Here is a 24,789-nt window from a genome sequence, read left to right as displayed (position 1 = left end):
TCAGGGCAGAATCACAGCGGCAGGCGACTTGAACGTGACAACATGCGAGTGTTCTCGTGTAGGAAACCCTGCCCTCGACGCTCGCGTTCCTTGAGCTACGCGGCGGTTTGGTGGCCAGCGCCTACAGCCATCTGTGAGGGTGGCACGGAGCCCGTTCCTAATAGGTGCCAAACAAACATGTTCTTAGACGGGAATCTTGTGCGATACCGCAAATGCTATCTCAGCTACAGAGGGGTCGCGCGTTGTGACAGTTTTGCCAAGCATCTCTTTACACTTTATGATGCTTGCTGACACCAACACGCCAGGAAAGAGGGTTTTTCTTAGCAGTGAAAGTAGGCACCTGTGCCTGCCCACAAGGGAAATATACTTGTAGGAGTGACCTTGAGAAACAGAATTTGTCAGAAAACTAATATACAAAAGTCCTGTAGCAATTCTCTTCTATTAATCTAATTCCAGAGTGCATTAGTAAATTAAAGAGCAAGGCACAGATTTCAAACTTTTCCAAGCAATCGGTGGCTGGTAACGCCAACAGCGAGTGCCCCCTCCCACAATCTGTCAGCTTTTGGGTTTGGCGCTGTGGGTGGATAAAAAAGGGATGTTACAGATTTCCCGTTGGTCATGAAGCTTTTAGTCATCTTTATTACAGTCAGTTTAATTAGACTCGAAATTCAGCTCAGAAAAGTTGTAACCTTTGGAAAATATCTAATTGATGAAGTTAATTGATAAAGTGAAACTTTTTGCTTTGTGTTTTGTTACCACTTTTTTTTCCCCTTTAAACGCCTGCCTGCCTTCTAGCATTCCGCAAGGAATTACTTGTAAAGGATTATCTGCTGTAATTTTCAGCGCAGTTAGAATCACGGAACGTGTCGGGTGGGAAGGGCCCTCTAAAGGCCACCCAGTCCCACCCCCCTGCAGTAGCAGGGACATCTCCAACTAGACCAGGTTGCTCAGAGCCTCATCCAGCCTGGCCTTGGATGTCTCCAGGGATGGGGCCTCCACCCCCTCTCTGGGCAGCCTGTTCCAACGGGTGGGTTCACTCTGCCGACTTGCTAACAGGGTGTATTTAAACCATTGAGTTATCATCACATAAAAGCCTTTGAAGAAATTTTCTATCTCAAAAATATGTATATGTATCTTAAAAACTAGGGCAGACCCCATACCATGGATGGTTAGTATTTGGAAATTTTGCTTACGTGAAGAAATAGTGGATGTTTGAGCAGCCTTATGTATAATTTCAACCATATTTTGTCATTTCAGAACTCATCAGAAATTATTTCACAGTAATTCCCGCTTTAGAAACTTAATAAAAATTAGGCATGTTTTTACCCAGAAACGGTCTGAGGTGAAGCTACTCTGGAGTACTGTTTGAACTATTTCTCTGTGCAACGTTAACATCATCAGACGCACATTTGAGCTCCAGTTTCTTTCCATTTTTTTTTCTCTATTGCAGAAGAATATAAGATTTGCAAGAAGAATCAGTAGCATAACACAAATTAGACAAAACAGAAATAATTCCCTTACGGTCTTACTGCTCCCCACTGCATACGTGCAGTTTTCACATGGCTGCAGGACCAGAAGAAAGGATTAATTTATCTGATTCGATTATCCTGAAGAGAATAACCTAACTCACAAAATGATGGGACTGGTAGAATGATTCAAATCCAACTCGTGCAACTTACTCGTAAACCTGAGTGAAAGCGAAGATAAAAATTAGTTCATCTTGGACAGGAAAAAAATGTAATATCTCTTCCAAAATGGTTCAGTTTTGAGTAGTGAAAATTTACAGTATGAAAATGAACGAACTGATTCATTATTTGTGGAAGTTTCTGCCCTGACTGTGCTGATGGACTCTGGTCCCAAGTCCTCTTCCTAGCGGGAAGGTGTTTGTAGAGGTGCTGGAGGAGCTGCTCCTGGTTTCCAGCCGCGCAGCGTGGTCAGTGCTGCGGTGTCAGGGGCCGCAAGGACACAGCCTGCAGCTGGAGGGAGGGTGTTGTCCGCACTTAGGAACGCAAAACGGTGGGATTATTTGCCCTCAGCTATGGCAATGATTATGTCACTCATGTACAGCAAGTGGAATGGGCCCCTCGCTACAGGAGGGACATTGAGGGGCTGGAGCGTGTCCAGAGAAGGGCAACGGAGCTGGTGAGGGGTCTGGAGCACAAGTCTGGTGAGGAGCGGCTGAGGGAGCTGGGGGGGTTCAGCCTGGAGAAGAGGAGGCTGAGGGGAGACCTTCTCGCTCTCTGCAGCTCACTGAAAGGAGGGGGTAGCCAGGGGGGGTCGGGCTCTTCTCCCAAGGAACAGGCCATGGGACAAGAGGGAACAGCCTCAAGTTGCACCAGGGGAGGTTTAGGATGGATATTGGGAACAATTTCTTCATGGAAAGGGCTGTCAAGCATTGGAAGAGGCTGCCCAGGGCAGTGGTGGAGTCACCATCCCTGGAGGGATTTCACAGCCGGGCAGACGTGGTGCTGAGGGACACGGGGTAGTGGGGGTTTGGGCAGGGTTGGGCTGATGGTTGGACTCGATGGTCTGGAAGGTCCCTTCCAACCCGGGCAAGTCTGTGATTCTATGAATTGGTGCAAATGCGTTCTGACCTTCGCCGCTGCCCTGCCATGCGTGTTTGGGTAACAGTGGTTGATATTGGCAGTAGTCCTTCTTTGCTGATGACGTCATAATCATGGGCAGGGACTGTTTGGTGTTCTGCACCTTCTCAAGCGTGAGTAGCTCCGTCTTGCACGTCACCGTGACAGGCCCTCCTCATCCCCCCAGCCTCAAGAAGTGTTGTAAGTCCAACTGATCTGTTGTTAGCCATCTTTCATTGCTCTGTGCTGTTGGTACCACATCATTCAAGGATTTAAATTCAGAGAAGTAATTTTTGTTCAGAATGAATTCTGTTGTGTTTGTTCATGTTGATTTTATGTGTAAATTGGAAATAGCCTTTTATTTTCATATGTATAAGTGAATTTTTAGTAATATGTGGGGTGGTGTTGGTATAATAAATTTTTGAGCACCTAGATGCTACTAGGTATGTAATGAATGAAACATAACGGAAACTGATATTTAAACTTGATTTCTATTTTTTTTCCTGTAGTGTTAGTGGTACGTTGTCCTGTGGCTCTGTCCGCATTTTCTTTAGCGGAGTCTTCAGTCTAGGACTTTTAAGAAAAAAAGGTTGTCCTTCCAAAAAAGGACTAGTCATTCACAGGATTGAGGTATGGACTTTGAGAGGCTCTTAAATACATGATTAGAATTAAAGCCAAACTTCACTTGATCTTGCTGCTGTTGGTCTTCCCTTTCATTAATTTCACCACCACTCCATCATGGTTGGGAGCTCTGAATCATAATTTTTTTCAATCTATAAGGCATTTTTTCCCCCAAGGAGACGCTACATTTAAAAGTTAATTAGTTTCCTCACAAACGTACCAGTCAATAAAATTGAGTTATGATTATTAAAATCATAAAAATGACATCAGTCTGACGGATCTGGACTATTTCTGAACGTGTATTCATCACATGCAAATTTCATTGGGGTACAGATCATCTGCACTTCGTGCTCTGCCAAGACAATGTGCTGAGACGGGGATGAGCTCAAAAAAAAAAACAACCAAACCCAAAAATCCCCCCAAAAACCCAAACCAAGGTCATGTTTAAAAAAAAAGCCAAAACCAAACCAAACCCAAAGGAAGTGCCATGTCGGCTGCTGGCAGCCTGCAGAGCTCTTTTGCTGCCTGACCTCTCCTCTTCTTCTTTTTGACTCCTCTTCCACGGCTGTAATTTTCATTTGGATAATTTTAGAAGAGCAGTTAAAATAGCTACCTGTGCAAACGTGCTGGTAATAACAGGAAGGTAAATGTAAAGCCAGTAGTGAATAACCTGGCTACACGTAGATGATCTGAAGGAATTAAAGCAACAGGAAGCAAAGAGCAAGTTACCAGAAATGTTGTGTGTAAAATACATTACGGTTCCGAATTGCTTTTTTTGGCAAACATAATTTTTCAGGAAATTCCGTATAAACACGTCACTCGGCGTGTGTGTCCTGCACAAGCAGCACGAGTCGGCAGCCTGGGCCGTCGCGGGGCTGTGGCTCCTGCCCCGCAATAGTGCTGCGATATTTAGACCTAAGAAGTGGGTTTGGGAACGGAAGGAGCATGGATGTTTTCTGTAAGGTATAGGAACATTGACCCCTTTTTTCCGTTTGCTACTTTCCTTTGCATGAGATTAAGCTATTTTATTTTTCTCCTTTATTCCTGGTCTAAATAGTTCGAGGCTGTCGCTGCTGTCGTTTGGCAATTTGCCTTGCTTGGCTTTTGTGGAGTTGTAGGTATGGATCGTTTCCACTGTGGCCGAGAGTGTCGAGATACGGGTTTCAGTTTGGAACCTCATAAATGATGTTCACGTAAATTAGTAACTGATAGTATAGAGGGAACTACTCCTGGGGGTGCGCAGGGCTCCTCGTCAAGCAGCCAGGTGTGCCTGGGCACCGCGGGGTGTGCTCCGCTCCCAGAGCGGGACGTGGGTTTGCCACGGGGAGGTGGAGGCGAGCGTGTGCCTGGTCAGTGCAAGGGCAGCCAAAAGCTGGGAGGGACCCTGAGCAGGTTTGGTGGCACAATTGCGGTTTCCGAAGTTCTTGACTATTTGGAGAAATGACCTGGAAAAAAAATAATTTTTTTGCAAGAAGGCAGTTCACAAGGACTTATGTGTTGATAACAAAAATATTCAACTTATACCCAACATCTCCTCATTCCATGCTTAATAAGTAGGCTTGAGAAAATGTATGCAGGCATTTATACGTCTATCGTCTACATGTATATACAAAAGTGAGGCATAGTGAAACTTAAAGTGGCCAATGAGTCAAAAAAACCCAACCCCAAACCACCACGGTTGTATAAAAAAATGCAAAAGCTGTAGTGGACTGTATCAACAACGGTGCAAAAGGTGATGCAAAATAGTTTTTCCTCCGCCCAGCTGTAGTCTTCACAAACCGTCCCAAAACAAGTTAGCGTGTACCTTCCTCCCTAGCTTTATGCTAAAGGGACTTTTTCCCCTCTCAGCTGAACGTCACCATTTCCCAGTGGTTGCCCTTTGGTCTGCCGTGACAGCAGAAGAAAGGCCGGGAGGGTCCCTGGTGGTCTGCAAGCAGGAGGTGTGCCCACCTCTCTGCCATGGACATGTACGCTTTTCCTAATGCGCTTCTACCATGGACGTGAACATTAAGAATGTGCCAACTCTGTAATTTTTAAATGAAATATTTTAACACAAATACTAAAAATAAGGCTGTTCGGAAGCACGTCACACCTATGCAAAGCTTACTACCCTCCTTTTTTTTTTTTTTCCCGACAGCATAATCTTCTGTTTCTGTGCAGTTACTATTAAATGATCCCGTGCAATAATTTTGTAATAAAACAGGGAGAAACTCTTCCTAAGAGTTCCTGTGTTCAGAATAAACAGGCTTCGTTTTCATGAGAAAAGCTTTTTGCTTTTTCAGTAAATAAGGTTTTTAAATCCATTACAGTAGTACTAGAAAAGCTCACTGGGATGCTGGCGTCTGTCCTAAAAGTAGTAAAGGTCAAAGAAGAGACATGGCCAAATGGTGACAGATCACCGTCACTTCCACATGTGTTCCAGGCTTTCCCAAGGAGCGTTACCACCTTATCACTACTGATGGAGAGTCCTGCTAGGGTCTTTGTGAGCTATTGCTTAAATAATGTCCTTTTTCCTTAAACGACAGTGTGCAATTTTGACCTCAGTTTGAAAGAGATTTTCCATAATGGAAATATTTGTCATTCAAAGAAGTTGCATTTTATGAACTTCCCATCAGAGCAGATCTTCAGGGATGAGGTACTTGGCAGTAGAAGTCATCAGCAACAAGACTTTGCGCACCATTTCTAAGAAATAAATAAAAGTGAATTTCTTCCCAAGACCAAAACGCAGCATGTCTTCCACAAGTTGATGGCATCACTGGTCTTTCACTTCCGAGTTGCAACAGTCAAGAGATAATAGGAAGATATTCCCGTGCCGCAGCAGAGCAGCCAGAAGCAGTAGGAGAAGCCAGCCCTTTTTGATATCCAGCACTAGTGGGGTTGGGTTGGTTTTTTTCCTTTCAAAAGGAAAACCGTATGGGGGATCATTTATCTCACTGATTTTCTAGCATAAATTACATTTGAAAAAAAAAAAAGCTAAAGTTGTACAATTTACAAATTGACTTGCATTAAGCTGTAACTGCCAAATACCGATAGCATATAATTGTGTATAAGCATACACACACCTTCTTTAGTATAAAGTGAGTTACTGAGATTTATTCTTTATTTTTTATTTTATTCTTTAAAGTTTTACTCTTTGTCCTTTTAAAGATTTACTGTGGTAAATCCGTAATCATGGAGTTATGATTACGGTACAGACTTGACCATCAGCCTCATGGGGTTGTCTTCCTGCAGCCTTACTTTAAGGAGGTGACAAGACATTTTTCAACAGTAGCAGGAATTTTTGATTTTGTGCTAAGAATATGTTCAAAAATCATATCAGGTTTTTTTAGTTTTTATTTTAACTGTTCAAATCACATTAGATTTTAAAGTGTTGCATGTCAAGCTGACATGCTGGAGTCCTCCTTTACATCAACTACTCTACTCTCCCTTATTCTAACTGAATTCCTCTAGTTTCTTATGCATTATTTTTTTAATACACTGAAATATAATTGGGCATTTTTGTTTTTCAAATGTATCGTTATAAGCACATCGTGATGCTAAATAGATATCACAAAGTCCAAGTTTGCGGGCTGGTAGTTAAGCGTACGGGCACATCCTCCCGTGAACACGATGGCAATATGTTTAGCGCCTGCTCTTCAATAAACGTGATGGATGTTGTGCAGTGGCTCGAGGGGGCGCCGGGGGAAGCACTGGGTACGTTTGCCCTATTCGTTCTCCACTTTTCCCTGGACTTCCCTTCATGGCTTTTGGAGAGAGGACAGTTGAACCCAGTGGTTGCTTCGTGGCGTCCTGTACGCCCGCTGGTCCCGCGCAGCCCAGCAGCAGTTGACTTTGCTCTTTGAAAGGAAAGTGTTGAGGCCTTCTCCCTGCCGGCTGCGCTGGTTCACGCGCTGCGGTATTTACAGGGGGCACAGAAGCACCTGTGAAGGTCAGTATTTGATTTTGAGCTGACCGGAGACGTTGTATTAAAAGGAAATTGGTTAGAAAATCAAGGTTCTTGTTATACCTGTTAGGGAAAAAGCAATAAATTTACAAACAAAATCTGTAATTTATATATACAATATACTACAGTCCTAGAGTGTAGTATATATATCTGAATTTTATCTGCCTAAACTTTGAATGGAGTCTAGAATGTTGTTCCTGAGTCTCTGTTAAAACATAAATGTCAAGTTACAAAGTCAAAACCTATAAATCGACCAATTAAAAGTAATTAAAATTAAATTTGTTTGGGTACAGTATGACAAGGAATGGCAGACGCTCCTTTCAGTCCGTCAAAAGAATGATATGTAGAATGGTGTACGTTGTCGTTGTAAACCGATGTGTTTGTGCACCCGTACTTCCCTTTTCCTTGTCCATGAGATTCCAACAACCCGCGCCTTCACGTTTCCGCCGTGATTGTGATTGTAAAGTGTGCTCCGGCGTGACCGGTACCGCGAACCTCAGGGGAAGACTGCTGTAGCTATGAGGAAAGAGACTGCCCTTCTCTCCCGGTAACGCGAATCTAAGTTAATTTGAAGAAAAATGTTAATCCTCTTCGGGAACTTGCCGGGAGAACGAGGCACTCTTCTGGAAGCTGTGGTGAGAGGCAGCGTTTGATCATTTCACAGCCTTTTAAACGTGGCGGAGTGTAGCACAGATAAGAAATAGGGATCATGTTAAGTGCTGTTTTGATCATTTTAAAAGAGATTCGACACCAGAATCGAGTGTATTAGGTCTCAGCGAGGAAGGCTTTTATCTTGCAATGCCCGCTTGGTGCCTTAACGAGGCGTAGGGGGATCCTGCAGCAGGACGTTCAGAGACGTGCTCCAGGCTGGTGTTTGGCGGTGCATCACCAAGACGGGCATCGTTGGGGTGGGATGGCCTCGGCTCCTGGAGAAACGCCGGGTTTGGGGCCGGTAACAGCCGATTTATCACAAGACAGAAGGTAAGCGGCTTTCCGACCATTCACTTCCTCACGGTATGGTAAAAAATTCATCAGACTTGATCTGACCCAGCAAAGAGATTTGGAGAGAATGTGGAATTGGTTTTGATTGCTAAATAAGTGAGATACAATTTAAAAAATTCCGTCGCAGATCTTCCTGTTTGTCATCCGTGCAGCTGCAGGTACATACGTGTGCGCAGCGGCCTCTCGTCAGGTAGCCCTGAGCTCAGAGGAGGTTTGCGTTAGCTGAGCCTGCGCGCGTAGAGACGAACAGCTTCTGGGGACGGTCAGTAGCCAGTTACCGTCCTTCTCTGTCATTTGCTTTTAGTCAAATCCTACACCTTGAATTTTATTAAAAATGTTCTTATGATGAGTAAAGCTGAATAGAAAGTTGCACTTTGTAACCGACTTTTTACTAAAGCAAGGAGTAGGAAAACCAGCTTGAAAACATCTCTTTTTTTTCTTGAAAGCATGAGTAAAACATTACCTAAAATTTGCATCTTTACATAAAACATTTAGTTCCGCTGGAAGGAAAATACTCCTTTTTAATCTTAAAATAACAAAAAAACCCTCCAAATCAAGGTAACTGCTGCATTTAGAACATTTTAAATTAAAATCCTGACTTCAGTTTTTTATTTTTTTAATCAGAACAATTCACTAAATTCAACGCGAGCTTCTGGGCAACCACTTGACTCCAAAAAGCCTTGCTCGGCAAATAATGGTTCTGGGGAGGTGTGCCACTGCGTGCGAGTGCTGGGCCGTGAGCAGCTGCTGTCTGCGACGGGGAGACGGGAACAGGCAAACACGCCGTAGAGCGGTTCGTGGCGTACCCTTGTCGTGGCACGGCCTCTGCATCTGGTTGTGTCTTCGGCTGTTTGGTCTGATGAAGTTTTTACCGAAAATAAAGTTACCCATCAGAAGTATAAAAATTGTTCTATTTCTCCCATCCCAAGTTTGACGTACCGTAAATCGTTACTGTCTCCTGACTATGCCAATTACTCTATTAATAATATTTCCATCTTAAAGGTTGTTTCTAATTTTATATGTGTAATTACAGTAGCAAGCTCTCAGATATACCTGCTTAAACGATTGCTTCTGTTTAAATTCTATTGCCTGTGCCTTCAATTGACTGTGAGTGAAAATAAATTTAAGGACCGAGGCTGCCTCTGAAAAATTAGAAATCGAGGTTTAAAACCTTTTTAAACATAATTTTTCCTGTGTGCAGAGTTGTTACTAATGTTATGCCACTTGATTTTGGATTGCACTTGGAAATCAGGTGCCGGGGTAAAACCCGTAGTGCTTCGGGCTGGAGGGGTGAGTCTGCCCCGGTGAGAGCCGCGGGTGTGGACGCGTGTGGATCTGTGGGAACACGGGAGCGTGAATCCCACGGACGGAGGCTGACGTGCTTGGGATCCAGTGTCCTGCATCACTGTGTCCTTACTCCAGGCTGTGGGACTTGTGTCGGACAAGATTACAAAACCCCTTTCGAGATCACACCTGTCTTTATCGTATTCCAAAGACCAAACATAATTCCGTATTTGTGGAGTGAATTCTAATACAAAATTTATTTCAGAGCAAGATGGAGATGGAGAGATTGCATGTTCCCACGCTTTTGTGTTAATAGGTATTAGTATAAGACAGGCTGAGAGAGCTGGGGGGGTTCAGCCTGGAGAAGAGAAGGCTCCGGGGAGACCTTCCAGCCCCTTCCAGTCCCTCAAGGGGCTCCAGGAAAGCTGGGGAGGGACTCTGGAGCAGGGAGGGGAGCCGTGGGACGAGGGGGAAGGGTTTTACACTGACAGAGGGGAGACAGAGATGAGATGTGAGGCAGAAATTCTTGGCTGTGAGGGCGGTGAGCCCCTGGCCCAGGGTGCCCAGAGAAGCTGTGGCTGCCCCATCCCTGGAGGGGTTCAAGGCCAGGTTGGACGGGGCTTGGAGCAACCTGGGCTGGTGGGAGGAACTAGATGATCTTTAAGGTCCCTTCCAGCCCAAACCGTTCTGTGATTCTATGATGTAATGGCTTCTCAGCAAGAGCCCCGATAAGCCTCAGGGGGGCTGTTGTGTGACCCGTCTGCGCGTCGGTGCCAGCACCGCTCCGGGTCCTGCCCGTGGTGTCTGAAGCGCTTCAGCGCGACTGAGCCGGTGTGGGATCCACTCTCGCTGCCAGCGCTGTGGAGGCACTGGCTCCAAACCTGGGTGTCTGTTTTTTTAGCACTAACTTTTTAACCACGCTAATCACATTTCCCTCACGCAAGCTCAAAGTAGTTGTTGTGTTATAGCTATTTCACTAACTGTTTTTCTTCTGTTTTTTTCTCTTTCTTTTGCTTTCCTACAACGTCAGTGGTTTCTGTAAGATTTTCTTTGCTAAACACGGTGAGCTACTCCTATTGAAGGCTTCCAGGTTGCTTCAGTGGTTTTGGTTGATACCAGCAAATTCACATAGAGTTTACACACATTTATAGACACTTTTTCTTCCACTTTTAAACATGAATTGAAAATGTGGCATGGCAGACAGAGCGATCGCACTACATAAGTGCTTTCTTTGCAGCTGTTTTGAATGCTTCTGGCCTAACACCACAGGTTTAAGCTTTCTTAAAATAACGCTGCTCAAATCTCCCTTGAACAATTAACGTGAGTTGTAATTATACCAGTGGCTCATGAACAGCCGTCATTTATAAAGCATCCCAGTCAGAAATGTTGCTGATGCTGAATGAAAAGTAATGAAAGGGTTTCCAGATTTTCAAGTTGAAGTCAAATTGAGTACTTGAATTAGTCAAAATAATTGTCTAATTTGGATAATGGGTTCTTGGGTTTGATAACTCTGCCTTGGGTAGGGATCTTCATTGGTAGTCAAAGGACAGTGATTTCTAACTATTTGTTATAAACATGATTTTGACATGTCTATTGAACATTAGTGCATTAAGTCTAATTGAGTTTTGATTGCCTAGCAGATTCGTAATGGATTATATAGCAGGAGTCATGGGCTTATATTTAAAGCTACAATATACTACTGAAAATTCAGCCTCCTCATAAACAGTTTTATTTAAGGATTCTATTTGGCATATTAGAGTCAGCAATGCAAGAACTTGCCTATTGCCTATCGTGAGCATGCTTTTATAGAACAAGAAAATAATTTATGTTTTTTTTCTCTAGTTGGGTGAAGGGAAAAATCTAATTTAATTATGACTGACTTCTTTCCTACTGTTAAATAGGGAATATGTCATATCGGGAAAAAGGCAGGATGAGATGAGCAAGAACTTCATTGGCTTTTTTAATCTGATTACACTGTGTGACTGAACTTCATGGAGAAATGCTCTCCCCTTGATTTAGATTACCTTTTGATGCATGTTTATGGTAGCCTGTTTCCAGCAATAACTTCTCCGCAGCCTTTGGGGCAGCACGGCATTTCCTGGCCTCGTTGACCTCTGCCCAAATACGCTACCCGAGTGCTCTAGTAAATCCTTCAGCGGGTAAGAGCACAGCAGGCAAACGCGCGTTCTGGGGGCACTTCAGAGCGTTCCTGTGTGTGCAGAAAAGGTGGAAGAACCCAGGTGCAGCAAATTCTCCTCCTGTTGATGTACACACCCTGGTTTTTCAGCGGTGGAATGAGCAGTGCAGCAGGCTGCTCACTGACCTGCAAAAAGTCTCTTGATGTTTTGCTGTATCTGTAAATGTTCTTTAAAAAATTCCTTATGTTTATTACATGGGTATTAAAGGACCCTGAAAATAGAAACAACTTTATTTTTGTGATTACCACGTCTTTCCTTTGTAGTCCATGACCGTTCATATCCAGCACTGTGACACAGTTGCTGTGCCAGCAGCTGGCCGCGCTCCACATACCCCAGAGCATTCGGAGACAGCAGCCCAGGTGCCGTTCTGCGGAGCTCCGTGGGCTTTGATGGTCTTCTGGAGGAGGAGCTTGAATAACTGACGGCCAGGAGTGTTCAAAGGTGTTGGGGAATACAGGAATAGAAGGTCTGCACGAGAAGGCAAACCTCAGACCTGCCTGGTTATTTCTCAGACCAGGGTTTATGATCTCAGGAAAAAAAAATTCCTTATTCTAACTTTGAGAAGTGGTTTCATCATTAGCCTTGGGTAGGGACTTTTTTGTAACGCAACCTTCTTTAAAATGTCTCTTGTGGCTTATGCTGCTCTTGTAGCTTGTGATGTCCCCAGTGCTTTGGCTGAGCTTGAGGCCTTCTTTAAGGAGCGTTTTCTGTCACATATTTAGAAAGAAATAAATAGCCACACATCATGCGAATATGTCCTGGTAGGAAGGAGGCAGTAGCTTCACCTCTTGGTCGTTTGCTGTGGCTCTGGTGCTTGTCTGATGTGCTGCGGGGGCTTCTCGGGGAGTCCCCAGCCGCCGGTGACGGGCCGGAGGAGGCATTATTGTCCCTCTGCTGGGGGGTGACCGCTCGGGGCTGGCTCCAGGAGCTGCTGCGGCTCCGAGGCAGAGCGGGGCTGCCCTCCCTGGGGCTGCGGGGCGAGAACAAGGCTTCGCCTCTCTTGGGGTTGCCCTCTCTAGGGCTGGGGTGGAGAATGGCGCCAGCAGCAGGACAAGAGGAGGGTTAAAAGCTCGGGTTCCTTCTGCATCCCAGTCTGCTGGGTGGCCATGGCCTGGAAGAGAGAGTGGCAGAAGTTGCTGGGTTGTGACGAGTTGCGGGGGGAGAGGTGGCAAAAGAACGTTCCATAGAGAAAAGGCTGTAATAGTTCATTGTTTGTAGTAAGTCTGTGAAGATGAGCATTTGCTTGACCCTTTGCCATGTCAGTCAGCCACATAATGACTTCCAGAAGAGTCTGGTGGCTCAGTTTCACTGCTGGTAACACTCCGCATCCAGAAGCTGCTAAGATGCCTCTAAACGCGTTAAGTAGGAGATGTACGTGAAAGCCTTTTGCTGATTGATCCAAAGCCGGCTGCCAGCCTTGGATAGCTCGGAACTTTGGCAGGAAGTTGTTCCTATGGGGACCAAGCCTAAAGTTAAAACTAAAAAAAAATTAATCTTGGCTTGTTCCGTTTTTCTCCTTTGCCAGACTTCCCAACGCAAGCAAGTGGTCTTTGCATGTGTCAGCTTGGATTAGTTGCTTGTTTACGTGAATTGCTACTGTCAGGTTTCATCCCGCGTACTGGTGGTTTGCACTCCGTGGGCAAATGCAGGCAGAGCACGGGAGGTCTCGCTGCCCCCTCAGCGTGCGTTTGCGCTCTAGAGGCAGCTGGACATAGAGCCCAGCTGTTACAATGTCAAGGTCTTCTCAAGAACCTCTGTTTTTCTGCCGTACATATGAATCCTTCAGATGCAGAGCTTTTGTGGATGTCTGAAAACACGGAATACACATTCTCGTGCGCGTGGTGTGCGTGACAGCTATTGCGTGAAGGCAAACTTCGGAGGTGTTATTTGAAAACTTGATTTTAGCTGACTTACATTGATACTTCTCTAAACACAAGTCTGAAAACGAGCAGAACTGCCAGAATACTTGAGTACGGAATAGCTGTGGTCTTGTCAGACAGTGAGGACTTCTTTATTTTTTAATATAAATGTGTGTAGGCAGTATTTAATATACTGTGTACTGGGCTTCTTCATTTCTTCCGTGCTGGGAGGTTCGTTGCCGGAGTGACTCAATGCAGACTTGGTCAGATGTGCTGTGCCTTCTTTCGCTGCTTGTTATCAGCTGGCCAGAGCGTAGAGGTTCACAGCGTGAGCACCAAATTTACCAGAGCATCGTTAACCGGTTCAGTAGCGGGAAGCAGGTTCTGAACTACAACTTCGGTGCACCTTGGCTTGGACATGCCGACCTCGGTGTCCTTGGCTTTCATCTCTGCTCATCTGTTAACGGGTCCGTTTGCTTCAAGTTTTAATAACTGTGTAAAGAAACAGGAGACTATGAGTAATTGTCAAAACACCTTGAATTTTTGGGGACGTTTTTTTTTGGTTTTGTTTTTCGATAGGTGCAACAAAACATAAGAATTAATTGTTGTCATCCTTTGTCTTTGAGATTAGCAGTGTAATGAGCCTAAGCATGAAATCTCGACTTTTTGTTCTGGTTTAACTATATTAGGATATACTATTAATTATAAAGAATATACTGTACTAAAGCTAATAAATGTAGATGATAGTTTTATGAGGTCAGGAGTAGTATACGGAATGCATTTTAGACCAATTAGTAAATTGCAAGAATAAAGGTTCTATGCAGGGCAACTTCTTGAGCCTTGGAGGTCATATTATAACTGTATAAATTTTTCACGATTAAAATTTAAGAAGTACACGTTACTTGATGTGGGTCAGTGCCTGCTCACCAGGGGAAACGCATTTCAGTTATCGCTGAAGGGCCGGAGTTCCACGAATTACCAGGGTCCACTAACAAGTGAAGGTTTTATTCGCTGCACTGTTGTCCTTTTCTTGGGACCACGTTGAAGGGCGGATTTTATTTTGAAATGCTGACAGGTGAATTCGCAAGATGAGAATTCAATTCAATTTTCATTCATTTTGAAAAATTGATTGCTTCCTTTTATTTGACGTAAGCAGTTGTCCATCTTAAACTTCGTCGTAAACTTAAAAAATATATTAACTCCTGAAGGTTAAAATTTTGTGGCCCACTTTTGTGTTTGTGCCCTTCTAATGATTCCTCAGATTACTTTGCTGGACGAAGGTGTTGGTGTGGCAGCTTTAACTGACCCGCAGCCCAGTGGGCAGGAGTGGGCAGCAACCGAGGGGTGGGGGCATTTGCAGGTAGGTGCCGTCAGGTGTTCCGTGGTCAGGCTAACCCCAGCCGCCCAACCTCCGCGCTCGTTCCGCTCCCAGCTGCAGGAGGGGTTGGGGATTTGGAGTTTCTATTTTGTTTGTCTGGTGTTTGTTTTGTTCCCAGTCTTGAAGGGAATTTAATCTTAGGCCAAACACAAATTATCGTCTTGTTTACTTATGCGCATTCGGATGCTTAAATCTCCAGTTGGTATAAATCTTTGCGGCGATAGGAGTTTTAATCAGTCCTCAATGCGATGTGTCTGCCTGAAAGTTAAGAACTCCAGAATCCCTGTCATAGGCTTGCATTAGCTAAAGAAAGGATTTATAAAGTTTATTAAAAAAAAAAGAGGACTTCTTTTTACTTAAAATGTGTGAAATCCTTGCTGTCTGCTTAGTGCTTGAGATTTTTAGTCTCTATTGTAGAGAGCGCCTTACACTCTTACACGTACAGGAGCAATTTCCATTGGAGTCATAGTACTATTCATGTGCCCGAAGTTACACCTCTGCTTAGAGGATTTCTGGTCACGGAAATGATCAAAGTTATAAGCAGTTGGTCCATTGTTATTTCGTTTTCTCCTTTTCCCCTTCTGTTCACTAGAACTTTGTGTAAATCATTCTACTGGAACTAAGAATGGAGCTATAGATGCCAAGAAGTTATAGGTATCTACTTGGAGAAGAAGCTTGTAGAGCAAGTTAAAATACTTGTCTGTGTCCATCAAGTTCTGCTTCTAAAGAAATTAATAACTTTGAAATCCTTCTTTCTGAAAATACCAGACTGCTGAATGCAGAACGGTTAGCAAAAAAAATAATAAAACTTACATGTCTGCTAATTCTAAAATATGACCATTATGTTGCCTAAAATTCAGGTGACCTCAACATTCATGGCATTTATTCCAGTGTTTCTGCAAGTTGTTACGCTGAGCAAAGATCCTTTTTGAGGGAGGAAGGAGATCTAAATCTCCTGTCACATCTGCGTGTTGGGAAAAAAAATTGCCATTGAGGATCGTTACCTTATTGCAGGGCCAAAATAGCTGTTTTCTGGCTAGTTTCTTCTGCTCGGGATTTCAGCAGCAAACGTCAGCCTGTGCTTGTCCTGGCTTCTTTGGGTGGTGACGAAGGGGTAGCTGCGTGTGTCCGAGCGACTGCAGAGTCGCGGGGTCGCGGTTCCCCACGTGGGTGGCGTTGGAGCTGGTTGTGCGGCACGCGTGGGGCTCCGTCCCGGCCTCCAGCGCACGTACTTAGTCCTTGTTCAATAGTCTAAAACTTCAGCGGCAACGGCTTTGTGCCTTTATGTAAACATCCCAGGCTGCACTTAAAAACGTGTGTGTGTGTTTGGAGCGGGTTCCTGCTTCTATTTGCCAATGTTCCAGTGTTTCGACGTGTACGAGGTGAACACTCTTCTCGTACGGCATAGGGCTGTGATGGGAAAGAATGAAGCTTAAGGTAATACTGAAAAAGTTTTCTTTTAGAAAGTCCATCAGTTCCTTTTGTTTTTTTAAATACAGATGTTGGTCCATGCACCGTAATCATCAATACTTTTATCATCGGTTTTGGTTTCTTTGTCAGGGACTAATAAGGCAGAATGATGTTTGAAGGAGAAATTTTCACTTATTACTTTTGTACACATTTTATGTCGTCTTTTCATTGCTGAGTTTGAATAGTCTGAACAATGTAATTTATAGCAATAGGCTAGAACGACTCCATGCTGGGCTGGCCAGCCTGCAGCCTCGGAACTTCGGCTAGTCACAGGCGACAGAACTTTCCAAACCTGTTCCTTTGCTTTGTGCGCTCTCACAAAGACACGCTTTGCCGTTACCACCGCCGTGGTTTTGTAAAAGTAATTTGGAGACTAATTTTTTTTCAAAAAACGCACTTAAAATGTAATGACATTTCTATGTTTACTATTTTTTGAATTTAGTTTTCATTTTACTAATTTATTTCTCTACATGAAAGGCCGGTATGTTGCGGTTGGTTTTTGGGAGGTTCACGAGGATTTATTTCTGTATTTTTTTAGTTCTTCAGAATTGCAGTGGGTGTCACTGAGAGGAACCTGGTGTCCACAGACCCTTTGAGTAGATCTAGTCTCCAATGAAGTGCAGCCCTCTCAGCCCTCTGTACTCTCCTCGGAAAGCACGGTTTCTTCCTTAAAGCGCTACAGTCATTCCAGTGTGCTGCACGGGGATATGAGATACTGAGAACCATGCGATGAGCATTCGGAATTTGAAAGATTTTTCTTCCTGTTAAAAGTTCCCAATTTTAACTTCTGTGTGTCCCGAACAATCGGAAGCTGTTCTCACCTGACGGGAAGGACGGGAAGCGTCCGCTGAGGTGATGCGCAGGCGGCTCCGGTTTGCGCCGTGGGCATTGACCTGCTGCTAGTTCCATCTTCAGTCCCCAAACGTCCCAGTGACCAAGCAAAGACCCTGCTCTTCTCGGTGTGACAACGCTGGCAGAACAGGACCACACATCATCTCCTTGGACTAACCTCCCGCGCAGCCGAGCCCTTCCCCGGGATGCCCTCCCTCCTGCGCGGTGGGAAATGGCTGAGGGAATGATGGATGGACGGTGGGGAGCAAAAGCTGCCTTGCAGCTCTTAATACAGTTAGCAGAAGAGATGATTCCGCTGGTAACCGTGGGTGGCCGAGACTTCACTGTGTGTGGGGAGGAAGTGGCAAAGGCACTTGCTGCAGTCATTTCTGTGGAAGCGGGCAGCAGAAATGACACTATCGCAATCTCTAGGCTAAGGGGACTGCCGGAACAGGCAGGCTGCGGCTCTTCCTCCGTCTGGCGAGTCGATAGTTGGGGGACTGAACATTGCTGGGCATTTTGTCAATTTTCCTGCTTGCGGTTCCCCGTGGAAAAAATAAGTCAGTAAATATTTTCTATTCAAACAGATGCAAAAATGTGAAGTGAAGAATGAATTGAAGTAGTAAATTCTTTTTCTCTATAAATTTTCTTGTTTTATTTTTTCCCTTCGCTTTCCAAATTCATTTGCGTCCTGTCATTTGCTGTTCTTTTTTCCTTAAAAACTGCTATCCCTTTTTTTCTTTTTTTTTTTCTACTGGGGTAACAATTCAGCCTGTGTGCCACAGAAAAGCAGAACAATAGAAATGCTCTTTTAGCTTCTGATGTGGTTAATAATTAATGTCATTCATATAATGTAATTAATATAATTAATCAAAATCACTCAAGTGAGATCTTTGGTTTTAAGCCAAATAAGTTTCCAATTAAATAAGGAGAAAAATACTGTTAAAGCATTTATGTCAACTTTGACGTCTGTAGATCCATAGCTCTTAACCAGGTGATAATAATCCCAGTAGCTTTGATTACGTGAAGAGTGGTCGCCATTGAATCTCTCCTCTCTTGGTGCTTTGAGTGGGTCACCGCTCAGGTTTGTCACGCCGTGGTCGGTACTGGGACACGTGTGGGCGGGATTCAGCCCCCTGGTTCCAGCCGAGCCGTTTGAATCAGGAGGGGAGCAGTTGCTTGACAGCACTCGGCCACTTTCAGACGTCTTTATCGTGACCAAGTCTCTTCAGTACTTCTTTGCACCATCAGACCTTCTGGGTGATGAGTCTGGGACACAGGTCAAGAAGAATGGAGAGAACTTTCCAGCATGGTCACAACCAGGTTCTTCATTTCTCATTTTTGATTCCCTTCACACCTGCTAAACCTGATTGAGAGGACAGTGAAAACCGTTGGGTCAGCACCCTGGATCAGATCACGTATGTGGGCAATGTTGTGAGGCAGAAGATGACCTCAGTGAGGTGTCTTGGTTCCTACTGAGCAGCTCTACAAGTGCTAATGGAATTCTGCAGAGTGCATACGCTTGTGAAGGGAGAGTAACCTGTGACTCGGGAACCATGGTGGTTCTTCTGTCTGGTCAGACCAGCTGGCCAGACGTTACCGACACATCTGTCCCACGAGACAGAGCCCAGCGTTGTTTAGTTTCTCTGTCGGGTCCTTTAGCGCATTCGCCATCTGGTGTCAGGAGGTCCTTTGCCCGGGCTGGGATGCCGTGTGGTCTCTGAGGTTGTGCGGAATGAGCTGGACTCGGTGGGCTGAAGGACTGAAATGATGGCGTTTCAAGAGGGAAATGGGCTGCTGTAAAAGCCTTTTGACAGTTTCAGCTGTTTTGTTCTTTTGATCTGTTATGTATTAGGGAGAAGATGAGGAATTCCTTTCACACGTGTAGTGTCATTTCACTCAATTTAGACTGCGGCATTTGAGCGTTCCCTGTGCGCGTTTGCCGCAGATGCGAGGCACAGAAAGGCGTGAACGCATGAAAGGGCTTTTAAGAGGTGGTAGGCAATTGTGCCTCTAATTTCTTCTCATGCATTAACTTGTTCAAGTTCTGGAGTTCTGCAGGAGCTGCGTGGAAGGATAGGGAAAGCTCTAAAAATAATGCAGAGGAATTTTTTCTGCTTTGCAGTCCCACTTGCGTTGCTTGCAGAAGGCCAGGTCTTTGTGAATTGAAATCCCCATCCTTGTATGTCTGTGCAGTCCGAGAGGGGAACCAAGGAGAGAAAAGCAGTGGAAAGGAGCACCACAACACGTCTGCGATTTCCCTGCTTCTGGCTTTCACCTCCTCCGTTGGTGCTGCTGCTGATGTGCAGAATTTGATGAAAAGAGGTACAGTTCAGATAACGGGGAACAGAATGGTGGAACGTGGAATTTATTTCCAACTGTAGATAGCGCATCCCTCCGCAAATTCACATCTTCATATGAAAATAATGCTTACACACGATGCCCAAACGGGTATGTTGCTGAAGGCAGCGTACATCTCCATGGGCACAGCAATCGGAAACAGGCCGTGAACGCACCCTGTGACAGGAGAGTCAGCACTTTGTTTTGACGAGTCTGTGCATTTGTGTGTGTCTGCGTATGTATTGCCTGTTGGCAAGCTTGTGATGGTGCTTTCTCATCTTGTTCTTCTACAGGTGCTCATGGTTTTTTCTATTGTCGTTTTGGTTTGGCTTTTTTTTCCTTTTGCTCTACAATTTTTCGGGGGATTTAATCTATTTGGACTGGTCTGTAAATTCTCAGGTCCTCAATTGTTCCTCCATTTTATAAAAATAGGTACAATGTTTGCCCTTTCCGAGTCCTTTGGGTCGCTCCTCCTCCACGGGTTGACAGCGATGGTTAGCGATCGCTCCTGGTGCTCCCTCGGTTCCCCTAGGCTGAGCTTCACCCAGTGCTGTGGGCTGGCCTGGCCCTTCTGTCCAGTTAGGAGTAATCTTGTTGAGTAGCTATGCATAATTTACTGCTTACGAATACACTTTTTTGAGTCAAGTCTCCTTGAGTCACAAAGATCTCCTTAAAGCAGTTACATTATGTCCCTTCTGTCACAGAGTCTTTCCGCCGCATCAGGGTAGTTTTTCAGGAAAGCATTTATAGAATCATAGAATCATAGCATTGTTCGGGTTGGAAGGGACCTTAAAGATCATCCAGTTCCAACCCCCCTGCCATGGGCAGGGACATCTCCCACTAGATCAGGTTGCTCAGAGCCCCATCCAGCCTGGCCTTGAACACCTCCAGGGATGGGGCTTCCACCCCCTCTCTGGGCAACCTGTGCCAGTGTCTCACCACCCTCATGGTGAAGAACTTCTTCCTAACGTCCAGTCTGAATCGACCCATCTCTAGTTTTAATCCATCCCCTCTAGTCCTACCATTACCCGACAGCCTAAAAAGTCCCTCCCCAGCTTTCTTGTAGGCCCCTTCAGATACTGGTAGGCCGCTGTAAGGTCTCCTCGGAGCCTTCTTTTCTCCAGACTGAACAACCCCAACTCTCTCAGTCTGTCCTCACAGGAGAGGTGCTCCAGCCCTCGGATCATCCTCGTGGCCCTTCTCTGGACACATTCCAGCACGTCCATCTCTCTCTTGTAGTAGGGGCTCCAGAACTGGACGCAGTGCTCCAGGTGGGGTCTCACGAGAGTGGAGTAGAGGGGGAGAATCACCTCCCTCGCCCTGCTGGCCACGCTTCTCACGATGCAGCCCAGGGTACGATTGGCTTTCTGGGCTACTAGTGCACACTGACGGCTCATGTGGAGCCTCTCGTCCCCCAGCACCCCCAAGTCCTTTTCTTCAGGGCTGCTCTCAAGCCAGTCACTGCCCAGCCTATAGCGGTGCTTGGGGTTGCCCCATTTAATGTTCCTTTCTTTCGGCTTTCGGCCTTGCTTAAACCCTGCAGTTTTCTCAGCGCCCCCGTTCTGTACAACTGTGTGCCGCGGTGTTCATCTTGGTGCCGTGCCTTTGCCGCTGGTGATACCCGCCTGCATCCCCACGTAGCGGGGGTCCCGCCTGCATCCCCACGTAGCGGGGGTCCCAGCCTCAGCCAGCGGCGCTGTGAGGCACAAGGGGCTTTGCAGGAGGAAACGAGGTGCTGAGGAGCCCGCATCTGCACGGTCGTTATTAGAGGGAGTTCCGTTGGGCTAGTTTTACTCTCATCCCGTCGCTTGAACACCCATTAGCAATACAAGGCTATCGGATGTGCTTCTGGGAGCGTCTTCGGATTTCATATTGTCCAGAGGCAATCCAGCCTCCTCCACAGAGTGTGCCCAAGCACAGGAGTGGGGGCTGCTGGCGGAGTCATTTCAGAAGGCATTCCTGATTTTGGCTACTTCTACACTAAGTTCTAGTTAATGTCTTACAGTTTGGCTCTCGCCAAGTAATTAGTTTGTACAGATAATGAGTTGAAGAACAGGCAGCGCCTTTATTTCCGTCCTCCTCCAGGCGATGCTTTTGTACGTTGCTGTTTTGGGGAGTTGAATGCTCACCCGAGGTTCCAGGGGTTTCCTCCTGTGCGTGACAGTGATGCCATCTGCATCTTTTCTTTAACTAGGGGGGGTTCCTGATGATCATGCCGTGGGTTATTCTAGGTTGGGTGCCCTGCCGTGACTTTCCCTCCTGCGGCTGCAGCCACAGGGCCGAGTGGGAGCACAAGAACCGCTCTGCCCCTCTCCTGGTGGCTTCTTCCAGTGCCCATTTCTGCAAAAGCACGTTTCGTTCTCATTGCGCCTCCTTGTATGCTTGAAGAAAGCCTTTCTGATGTTGCGGACTTTATTCGGGATAGAAACTGAAAAGTGTCAAATCCCTACCAAAATATTTTGCTTCATCCCTTGGCTATTGACCTCCAAAAAACCCATTATTTCCAGAGCCAAAAGTCATTGTCATTGCCCTGAAACCTGATCCGCCGAATCCCATTTAGTTATGGGACACCGTTTTGAGCTTTGGCAAGGAGATGGGAAAGAAAGGATTTTGCACCTTTTCTTAAACTTAAAGGCAATGACAAAAAAATCTTTCAGGCCAAGATTGATAATAAGATGAAAAAAAATAAGATAAAAATTATCTTTATTTTTTTATCTTTAAATTAAATTTTATTTTTTTAAAAAAATTTATCTTATTTTTTTCTTATTAAAAAAATAAGATCTGATTTTTTTTTTAATATGTTTTTAGCTGGTCTCTGATGAACATAGACTGTTTTATCTATTGATTTGTAAAATAAAATTAGTCTGACTTTTTTAACTGTGAGTTAAGCAGTTGAAGCGAGGGGTTATACATTTTTAGCTATGACTTTCCTTCATTGCAGCACACGTCTGCTCTTGTTCCGTGTGTTCCCAGGTACGTTATAGTACAGAAGTCTCTTAGCTCTGTGCAGCAGGAAAAACCCCGTAACCTGCTTTTGATGTGAACGAAACACAAAGGGCTCAACGTGAGACAAAAGCATCGTGTTGGTGCCAGAGTCACGCTGCCTTCACGACATTAATATCACCTTAATAAGTTGGAGGAACGCACTTGTTTCTAAAAGCAACTCCTGCGGGAGGCAGAGAAGGCGCCTCGTCGGTGCGGTCTTGCTCCTCCTCTTTGCCTCTGTGTTTAGGAGGACCGTTCGCTTCCACTGCAGTTCCACTGGCATCTTTCTGAAACGTTCTCCCCTGTGGAGAGAGGGACGTCACATTGTATGGGTTCGGTTCCCTTCCGTGATCAATACCGTCGGTGGACTATACAAACTGCGTTACTATGACGTGTGTTGCTATTCCAGTGATTTGATGCAGGGTCTCTTGCATCAGGCAAACCAACCAGAAACTGCAGAAGACATTCTTGGTTCAAAGTTCAAAGTAATGTAACAACTGATGGCTAATTTTTATCCTTTAAAGTAACTTAAGAAAGATGTGGAGATTTACAGATATCAGCCCACGTTACTTAGCAGATTAATGCAATTAATTGTTATTTTGCTGTGGTGTTGATTTCCAGATATATTTTTGCTTCTGGAAGGGAACGCTCTAGTCTTGCCTTCCAAACGCACGCCAAGTCCGTGTGAAGATCTGTCCCAGATTACGGTTATTTAACCGACTACGTGTACAAACGCAATATGCCTTCTGTTTATTCCATGTACTTCGATGCCGTTTGCTTTGTTTCAGCTTTCCCTTGACAAATACGATCAGAAATAGGCCTCGTTCACAGGGGCTTGGGACACAGCTACTGTAAAACAGAAATCCATAAAGTTGCCTTTTACTGTAATTGTTTCATGTTCCCAGTGCTCCCAGGATTATTTTGCTTGCGCATTTCTTTTAGTCATAAATTTGATTATTGTACTACAGTGATTTACCCTAAGAAAATGAATATAATCTCTTCAAACTTCTCTGCTGTTTGACTTTCCGAGTGTTACAAGTGCATTTCCCCAGCTGCTCCCTGTGGAATCATCCCATAGCACAGTGTCGTTTTCCCGGTGGGCCGCTGGCATACACTAGCAATAAGTGCAAATAGTAAATATTTTTAAGACTTGCAGTCTGGCAGTCACAGAAACATTCAAATAGTAACTTCTAAAATGCAAAATAAACTAAAAATCCTGTCCTGAGCGTGAGGGGTGACGTGTCAGACAGGCTGGGAGCCGTGTAACCTGCCGCTGGAACCTCGCGACGATCAGCTCGGGAGTGTGCGCGTGGCTCTTGGCACCGTAGGGCCCAGTTAGGAAGATGTAGGAAAAGTATGTGTAAGAGACATTCAGTACATCAAAGAATATTCCAAATCTTAAAATTTTAATGAATAATAATACTGCTGTGGTGCACACCTCTAAGTACAAAAGACAACCAGTTAGTAGGCAAAAAATACATACTTTTTTTGCCATATATACCTCATCAGGGATGCCACTGAAATGCTTCACGTAGTAGGTGCTTCAAATATTAAATTGTGGTTGCTTCAAATATTGTGCTTCTGAGCATTGCGCTGCTTGTCTCAATTATTCTATTACAGTCACGATTTGTGTGTAGGCGGGTTTTTTTGTCGTACTGGTGGGATAACTCTCTGTAAAACCTCTGAATCACGATTTCCAAAATCAAAAATTGTGTATAAGAGGAGACTTAGAATTGGTAAGTGCGCACCTGGACACCGCCGCGCAGGTCCCTGCCTGCTGTGCCTCAGGGCCGCGAGTCCCTGCGCACCTCTCTGCGCACCTCTCTCGCGTGGGGCTCGCGCGTCTTTGCTTTCTGTTCCTGGGGAAAGAGAGCTGAGCCGCAGGCGTGAGAGCAGAGACGTCACAGGGCGAATACGGTTCACAACAGGAGGCGCTGAATTCCCGTCCCCTCACTGTTGTCCCTTGTGACTGTACACATTTGGGAGGTGGTTTAGGTCATAAATCTATATAGAATTGCGTGTTGCTGGATGGTGCCTCCAAATGGGAATCGACAAGAAAATACGCAGCTCAGCTAGCAAAGCAATGCATTTGTTCTCTCCGGATCTGAAACGGAGACTTCTCCAGAGGAGTTTGAGAAGGGTGTGTGTCCTCTTGGAAGTGGAGTTAAAAAAGAGAAAATTCTTACTTGTTTTTACCAAGTAGAAGAACAAAGGTGTTGGTTGTCAGACGTTGAAGATTTTAGTCGCTGCATAAAGGCTGCGTTACCAGACCTGGCTTCAAGGCCGCCTGTGACAG

At 45.1% G+C, this 24,789-nt stretch overlaps 1 protein-coding gene across 3 annotated transcripts in view; it reads left to right on the top strand.

Annotated features, from left to right (window-relative positions):
- Positions 1–24,789, top strand: part of GALNTL6 (polypeptide N-acetylgalactosaminyltransferase like 6) — a 459,205-nt gene that overhangs the window by 239,628 nt on the left and 194,788 nt on the right. The gene's annotated exons all lie outside the window — the stretch shown is intronic.

The sequence above is a fragment of the Larus michahellis genome, chromosome 5 (genome assembly GCF_964199755.1).
Source record: "Larus michahellis chromosome 5, bLarMic1.1, whole genome shotgun sequence".
NCBI classification, from domain to species: Eukaryota; Metazoa; Chordata; class Aves; order Charadriiformes; family Laridae; genus Larus; species Larus michahellis.
Note: the sequence above shows the minus strand (reverse complement) of the source record. Positions and strands in the feature narration are given on the sequence as shown.